The 8611-nt window shown below is 37.1% G+C and overlaps 1 pseudogene; it reads right to left on the bottom strand.

Moving 5' to 3' along the window:
• Positions 1-7090: 7090 nt before the first annotated feature.
• On the bottom strand, positions 7091-7943 carry LOC100411064 (Parkinson disease protein 7 homolog pseudogene; annotated as a pseudogene).
• Between the last annotated feature and the right edge of the window lie 668 nt (positions 7944-8611).

Genomic DNA, 8611 nt, shown 5'->3' with positions numbered 1-8611 from the left:
GCTTTCTGCACATGGCTAGCCAGTTATCCCAACACCATTTATTAAACAGGGAATCCTTTCCCCATTGCTTGTTTTAGTCAGGTTGGTCAAAGATCAGATGGTTGTAGATGTGCAGTATTGCCTTTGAGGACTCTGTTCTATTCCATTGGTCTATATCTCTGTTTTGGTACCAGTATCATGCTGTTTTGATTACTGTAGCCTTGTAGTATAGTTTGAAGTCAGGTAACATGACACTTCCAGCTTTGTTCTTTTTGCTTAGGATTGTCTTGGCTATACAGGCTCTTTTGGTTCCATGTGAAGTTTAAGGTTGTTTTTTCCAGTTCTGTGAAAAGGGTAATAGGTTGCTTGATGGGGATAGAGTTGAATCTATAAATTACTTTGAGCAGTAAGTATAGCCATTTTCACAATATTGATTCTTCCTAACTATAAGCATAAAATGTTTTTCCATCTGTTTGTGTCCTCTCTTATTTCCTTGAGCAGTGGTTTGTAGTTTTCCTTGGAGAGGTCCCTTACATCCTTTGTTAATTGTATTCCTAGGTATTTTATTCTCTTTGTAGCAATTGTGAATAGGAGATTGCTCATGATTTGGCTCTCTGTTTGTCTTTTATGGGTGTATAGAAACACTTGTTATTTTTTCACATTGATTTTGTATCCTGAGACTTTGCTGAAGTTGCTTATCAGTTTAAGGGGAGTTTGGGCTGAGACGATAGGGTCTTTTAAATATACAATCATGCTGTCTGCAAATGGAGACCATTTGACTTCCTCCTTTCCTAACTGAGTGCCTTTTATTTCTTTTTCTTGCCTGATTGCTCTGGATAGAACTTCCAATACTATGTTGAATAGGGGTGGTGAGAGAGGACATCCTTGTCTAGTGCCAGATTTCAAAGGGAATGTTTCCAGTTTTTTCCCATTCAGTACAATATTGGCTGTGGGTTTGTTGTAAATAGCTTTTATTATTATGAGATATGTTCTCTGGATACCTAGTTTATTGAGAATTTTTAGCAAAAAGGGCAGTTCAATATTGTCAAAGGCCTTCTCTGCATCTATTGAAATGATCATATGGTGTTTGTCTTTGGTTCTGTTTATGTGAAGGATTACATTTATAGACTTGCGTATGTTGAACCAGTCTTGCATCCCCGGATGTAGCCTACTTGATCAGGATGGGTAAGCTTTTTGATGTGCTGTTACAATCGATTTGCCAGTGTTTTATTGAAGATTTTTGCATCTATGTTCCTCATGGATACTGGCCTGAAGTTTTCTTTTTTTGTTGAGTCTCTGCCGTATTTTGGTATCAGGATGATACCATAAAATTTGGTCTCATAAAACTATTTGGGAAACATTCTCTCTTTTTGTATTGTTGGGAAGAGTTTCAGAAAGAGTGGTACCAGCTCCTCTTTGTATGTCTGGCAGAATTCGGCTGTGAACCCATCTGGACCTGGGTTTTTGTGGTCGTTAGGCTATAAATTGCTGCCTCAACTTCAGCCCTTGTTATTGGTCTATTCAGGCTTTCGACTTCCTCCTCATGTAAGCTTGGGAAAGTGCAATTGTCCAGAAATTTATCCATTCTAGGTTTACTGGTTTATGTGCATACAGTTGTTTGTAGTAATCTCTGATGGTTGTTTGTATATCTGTGGAATTGGTGGTGATGTCCCCTTTATCATTTTTTATTGCATCTATTTGATCCTTCTTTTTTTTTAGCCATGAAAATGATATGTAACATGGTGTTGGTTCAGCCTGAGTACTGAAATCAAGGAATAGAACAAAGCTACAACTGACCCACATTGGTATATATTTGAGGGAGAAGTATGCATTTGTTTTTGTTAGGCATTGAATATTTGCATCATTTGTTACTGTAGCATTATCTTTCCTAGAATGACTGGCATGGTTATCAGCTGTTTTTTGTTTCTATCAACTAATTTCTGTTCCACTTATTCCATTTAGTGTGTCCCCCCTCTTTCTCTCTCTCTCTCTTTCTTCCCACCCCCCTAACACATGCCCATCTCAGAGATATTACAGATTCAGTTCCAGACCACTGCACACTGTAATAAAGCAAATATTGCAATAAAGCAAGTCACATAAATTTGGTGGGGGTCTTTCTCAGTACATATACAAATTATGTTTACTCTACACTGTACTATTTTATTTGTAAAGCAGTATTATGTCTGTAAATTCACATACCTTAATGAGAAAATAAGTATTATTTAAAAATCCTAATGATCCTCTGAGCCCTGAGTGAGTTATAATCACTTTGCTGGCAGAGGATCTTGCCTTAATATTGATGGTTGTGGACTGATTGGGGTGGTAGCTATGAAGGTTGGAGTGGCTGTGAAAATTTCTTTAAACAAGACAATACTGAGTTTGCCATATGGATTGACTTCATGAAAGATTTATCTGTAACACGGGATGCTATTTGGTAGCATTTTACTCTCAGTAGACTTTCTTTCAAACTTGGAGTCAATCTTCTCAAGCCATGCAGCTACTTTATCAATTAAGTTTATATAATATTCTAAATCTTTGGTTGTCATTTTAACGATGTCAACAAGCATCTTCACCAGGGGTAGGTCCTAACTCAAGAAACTGCTTTCTTTGCTCATCTAAAAAAAGCAATTCCTCATTGCATCAATTCAGTCAGATCTTCAAGGTCTACTTGCTATTTCTGTTACATCTGCAGTTACTTCCTTCACTGATCTGAATCTTTCAAAGTCACAATGCTGTTAAATCTACAATGAAAATATGTTGCTTAGCTTATGTACCTTTACAAATTGTATTAGCCAGATATTCCAAATAACTTGCTACAGCTTCTCCATCAGCACTTGCTACTTTATTTTGTACTTTTATGTTATGGAGATGGCTTCTTTTCTTAAATCTCATGAACCAATCTCTGCTAGCCAAATTTTCTTTGGCAGCCTTCTCATTCCTCTCAGCTTTCATAGAATTAAAGAGAGTTATGGCTGTGTTCTGGCTTAAGCTTTGGCTTAAAAAAATGTTGTGGCTGGTTTGATCTTCTATCTAGATCACTCAAAATTTCTTGATATTAGCGAAAATGCTGTTTTGCTTTCTTATCATTCCTTTGTTCCCTGGAGTAGAATTTTTAATTATCTTAAAATTTTTTTACTTTACATTCACAACCTGGCTGTTTGAACAAGATGCCTAGTTTTTGGCCTATCTTGCTTTTGACATGGCTTTTGTTTATGCTTAATCATTTCTATATTCTGATTTAAAGTGAGAGATGTATGACTCTTCCTTTCACTTGAACACTAAGAGGCCATTGTAGAGATATTAATTAGACTAATATCGATATTGTTTTGTGTCAGAGAATAGGCAGGTATGAGGGGAGCAAGAGGGATGAATGAACATCTGGTTGGTGGAGCAGTCAGAACACACACACGTTGATCAATTAAGTTCTTTCTCTTGTATGGGCACAGTTCATAGCACCCCAAGAGAGTTACAATGGTAACATCAAAGATTACTAATCAAAGATCACCATCACAGACATAATAATAATAAAAAGTTTCAATATTGTGAAAATAATCAAAATGTGACAGAGGCATAAACTGAGCACGTGCTGTCAGAAAAATGGTGCCAACAGGCTTGTTGGAGTCAGGGTTACCACAAACCAATTTATGCAATATCTGAAAAGCACAATAAATAAAGGTATGATTTTTTGTATTCATTGTTTCCACTTACATATGATACCTGTTACTTCATGTCTTCTTTCACTGTGATTTTAATTATTGTTATTTGTCTCCTGTGTCCTTCTCTTTCTGCTTCTAATATCTACTGTCCACTTTCTAAGTTTCTCATTAATATTCTCAAGAAAATTAGTCATTTTATCATCTTGTCTGAGCAGAATGTTCATGCCTGTCTAGTTAATTGGCCATTAGCCTTTATATCTGTATATCTGAGGACTATGTTGTGGCATGTCATTTACTACATGGAGAATATTTTGGTAAAAATTTTCATGATAGATAAAATGTCACATGCCCTTAAGTTTTCTTAATAACTATTCATGATTAGTTATTAGAATATCTGTCTTCAAGGCTTTCTCAAAATGTTAGCACCTATAAATAGAATAATTGTACTATTTCCATGGATTTTATTCAGAAAATCAGATGTAATCAGAAGCCAAAATACAATTAAAAGAAAACTGAATGTTTCTAGTAAGCTTTCTCTTTATTAACTAAAATACATATTGTAATGAAAATCACATTAATTTCTCATTTTAGGATATTTGGTTTGGTTTGTTCTACTATTAGTCACTCTATTAGTGATAGGAAATGAATGATGTCATTCTTTTCCGTTTTCTCTGTTATCATTTTCTTGCAAACTTTATAAAAGAGAAACAGAGTTCTATATAATCTCAAGGCTTTGCTCACTGTGCTGTGTTTATGAGTCCATATAATCCTTACAACCACATTTCAGGTTGACAATTGTTAAGACATCAGTGGATATGGATGCCAATTTCATGAAATGTCCCTGAGAATAATACATCCTGAGTTATTTTTGAAACTTAAAGTATTCATCCTGCAGAGGAGAAATAGCTTCAACATTCTTTCATTTCTGTTCAATCAGTTTCCACAAATTTGTATTCCAATGCAAGCCTCTTTCATTTAGTCCCAGCATCACAGAAACTAAAAGCTCAAAATACCTCTAAAACTACTGAATGGAATCCTGTCAAAACAGAAGCTCAGGATCATGCCTTAGCATCTGCCCTCAGAAAAACTGTGAAGTTTTTAGTGGCAACAGAGGAAGAGAGGATGCATTAGAAATAGCACTTGGCCTCACATATTTTTAGAGGAAATCTTGATTCTGCTACTTTCTGGCTGTGTGATCTCTCCTTCTCAGTGTCCTTAACAAGACATAAATTAGATTTAATATTCATTGCATCCAACTGAAGATTCTTATATTGATGCCATTCTGGATTCCTCTGTTTTAATGCCTGTAATTTCAGGGTACCACTGGTAAGCTCAGTGTTCCCCTCAGGACCACAGTCTATGAGCCTCAAGCTCATCTTTCCCCATATCCCAAATTCAGATATATATTTTCATTGTCTTATTTCAAATAGTTTACTTCAGCATATTAATCCTACACACTGAATTGTTTCCCCCAAAATTTACATATTTAAGCCCTAGCCCCAATGAAGTTACATTTGAAAATAGAATATTTAGGAAGTAATTAAGCTTAAATGAGGTCATAAGGGTCTGGTCATAATCCAATCGAATTGATGGCCTTATAAGAAAGAAACAGAGAGAGATTGATCTCTCTCTCCATGAGCACAGAAAGTTCATATGTATACACACCACAGTGGGGGCCACCTGCAAGACAAGAGAAAAGGCTTCAGAATGAAACCTATCTTGCCAGCACATGAGGCTTAGACTGCTAGCCTTTATAAACTGTGAGAAATTAATTTCTGTTGTTTAAGCCATCTAGTCTGTGGTATTTATTATGGAAGCCAAAGTGGACAAATCCAATTAATCCCTACCCTTCCATCCCTCAAACACTTAACCTGCTGGAGTGCCCACATCTGCTTTGTAAAGAGCCTTTTTAGATATTCTTAAACCAATGAAATGACATTAATAGAAGAAATGGAATGTTGGGATTGAGATATGCCAATGAATAGAAATTACACTTAATATAAAGAAAATCAAGGCAGGTGTAAGTAAGATTCTTTTTGCTGTTTTTGCTTGTTTTTGAGATAGTCTTGCTCTGTGGCTGAGGCTGGAGTGGAGTGGTGTAGTCATGGCCCCACTGTAGCTTCAACCTTCCTGACTCAAGTGATCTTCCTAAATCACCCTCTCCAGTAGCTGGGATCACAGCATGTGCCAACATGCCCAGCTCATTTTCGTTTTTTGTTTTAATTTTTTGGTAGAGATGGAGTCTCACTAGGTTGCCCAGACTGATGTCAAACTAGGCTCAAGCTATCCTCCGACATCAGCATCCTAAAGTGTCCGGATTCCATAGTACATGGCCAGTAAAATTCTAACAAAGGGGAATGAGCAGAAGGTGACAAAAGTTATTAGTGAAAATATTATATCTGATGGCTTTCCTGTGCTCTTTCCTTCATTAAAAAAAACTCGTGACTAATTAAAAGGGGAAAAAAGAGTACATTTATTTTTTACCTTTTAAAAGTGATTATTTTTTCTTTGCTCTGAAGAAATTCAGAGTAAATATGGAAATGACTAGACAAATTGTAATTGATTTCATGTAAAAATAAGCGACATTTAAGTATAATATAAAATCCTAGACATTTTATTATAATAAAAGGAAAGTAAAGAGCAGAATGTCTACATAAAGTGAAAACACACCAGAAAGTCATGCTCATATAAAATATGCAATTTCATATTTTATTTCCAAATTAGTGAGAAGACAAAAATGTTGTAAAATAAAGGAAACAATGTTAATAAGAATTAGAAAAGTTTAGAACATAAGTGACAGAACATAAAAATTTATTCACAGAAAATATTACTAGAAATTAGTCTAAATAAAGAGTGAATGAGCATAATTTATGAAATATATGTGATTATGACATATGTAAGTGATTATATACATATCATAGACTGATATATATGAATTATTAGATGGAATATAAATAATGTAAATTATCAAATAGAATATTAAAATGAGAAAAATTTAAAAATGAAAAAGTTTAAGGAGCAAGTGAGAACTATTGATAGTCAAAGAAAAGTTAATGTCTAGATAATAATCTCTGAAGACAAAAAGCATCAAAGCAAGGGTATAGAAAAATACTAAAATACAATAAATGACATATAGTGAAAATAATCATCCTCAAAAATTTTAACATCAACTTCCAACAAGATGGCCGTATAGGAACAGTCTGGAGTACAGTTCCCAGCGAGAGCAACACAGAAGGCGAGTGATCTCTGCATTTCCAATGGAGGTACTAGATTCACCCCAATGGGACCAGTTGGACAGTGGGTGTAGCCCGAGGAGGACAAACCGAAGCAGGGTGGGGTACTGCCTAACCTGGAAAGTGCAACCTGGAGGACCCCCTCCTACCCAACAGAGGTCATAGGAGACTTATCCTGGACCACTATGGCACTGCAGTTCAGATACTGTGCTTCTCCCATGGTTTTTTTTTTTGTTTGTTTACTAAATGCCCTGTTTATTCTGCAAACAAGGCTTAGAAATGTATAGACACAATTTGTAGGTTGGAAGATCTCTGTGTAGTTATGACTTCAAAACTATACTTCACAAAAGCAGTAATGAGGGCAGCTTAGGAACACATTAACCTACCATTGTTTTGTTCACAGCGAACACAGTGAGAATAGATTCCTAAGGCCTGTTTCTCTAGGTGACTGTCATATTTTGCTGCTCTAGTCTTTAAGAAAAAGTGGAGCTTTCACTTGAGCCGCCACCTCCTTGCCGTTCAGGGCTTCAACAATTGCAAGCGCAAACTCAAAGCTGGTCCCAGGCCCACGGCTTGTAAGAATCAGGCCATCCTTTTCCACCTGATTCTCAGAGTAGGTGTAATGACCTCCGTTCATCATTTTGTCTTTAGCAAGCAGATGTGTTGTAACTTTACTTCCAAAACCTATTTCATGGCCAACAGAGCAGTAGGACCTGGACAGATGGTGGCTATCAGGCCCTTCTGGTTTTCCTGTTCCTTCAGTATCTCCTTCACAGCAGCAGACTCAGATAAATTCTGTGCACCAGATTACCTCCTGGTAGAACTACTACGTCATATGGTCCCTCTTTTTCTGCATCTTCAAGACTGGCATCAGGACAAATCATGACATCACGGCTACACTGTACTGAGTCTTTTCCAGCCAGACCTGCAAGGTGACCTTTATCCCGGCTCGCCTCATGACATCTACAGGGATGACGGTCTCCATTTCCTCCGCTCCTTTAGCCAGGATGACCAGAGCTCTTTTGGAAGCCATTTTTATATGTTTTAAAGGCCTATCCCAGGCTGAAGGTGGACCTCTCCCATGGTTTTTAAAGACTGCAGACCAGAAGATTTTTGCCTAGCCAGGCTGACAAGCCATGGGTTACCAGCACAAATCAGAATGGCTGTTTCAGCCAGTGCTGCAGGTTTTGGATGAAACATTTCAGCTGTTGCTGCAGGTTTTGCCTGAGACACCTGCAAGATAGACCCTCCTACTCCTCACAAAAAAAGGGGAGCTGAAGGTGGGGAGCCAAGTGATCTGGCTCAGCAGGTCCCTTCCCCATAAAGACCAGCAAACTGAAACCCTGTAGCTTGAGAGTTTCACAACCAGCATAGCAGTTTGAGCTATACCCAGGACAATCAAGCTCGGTGTAGTGAAGGGCATCTGCCACTGCCCAGGCGAATTAACAGCAACAGGCTTCAGAAGGTAGGTCATAATGAACTTCTCTGAGCTACTGGAACATATTCTAACCCAACGAAAAGAAACTAAGAACATTGAAAAAGGTTAGATGAAATGCTAACTAGAATAACCAACTTAGAGAAGAACATAAACAATTTAACAAAGGTGAAAAGCACAGCACGAGAAATTCCTGAAGCATACATAAGTTTCAATAGCCAAATCCATCAAGCAGAAGAAGGATATCAGAGATTGAAGATCAACTCAGTGAAATAAAACAAGAAGGCAAGACTAGAGAAAAAAGAGTG

The sequence above is a fragment of the Callithrix jacchus genome, chromosome 6, assembly GCF_049354715.1.
Source record: "Callithrix jacchus isolate 240 chromosome 6, calJac240_pri, whole genome shotgun sequence".
NCBI classification, from domain to species: Eukaryota; Metazoa; Chordata; class Mammalia; order Primates; family Cebidae; genus Callithrix; species Callithrix jacchus.
This window is presented reverse-complemented; position numbering and strand designations above follow the sequence as displayed.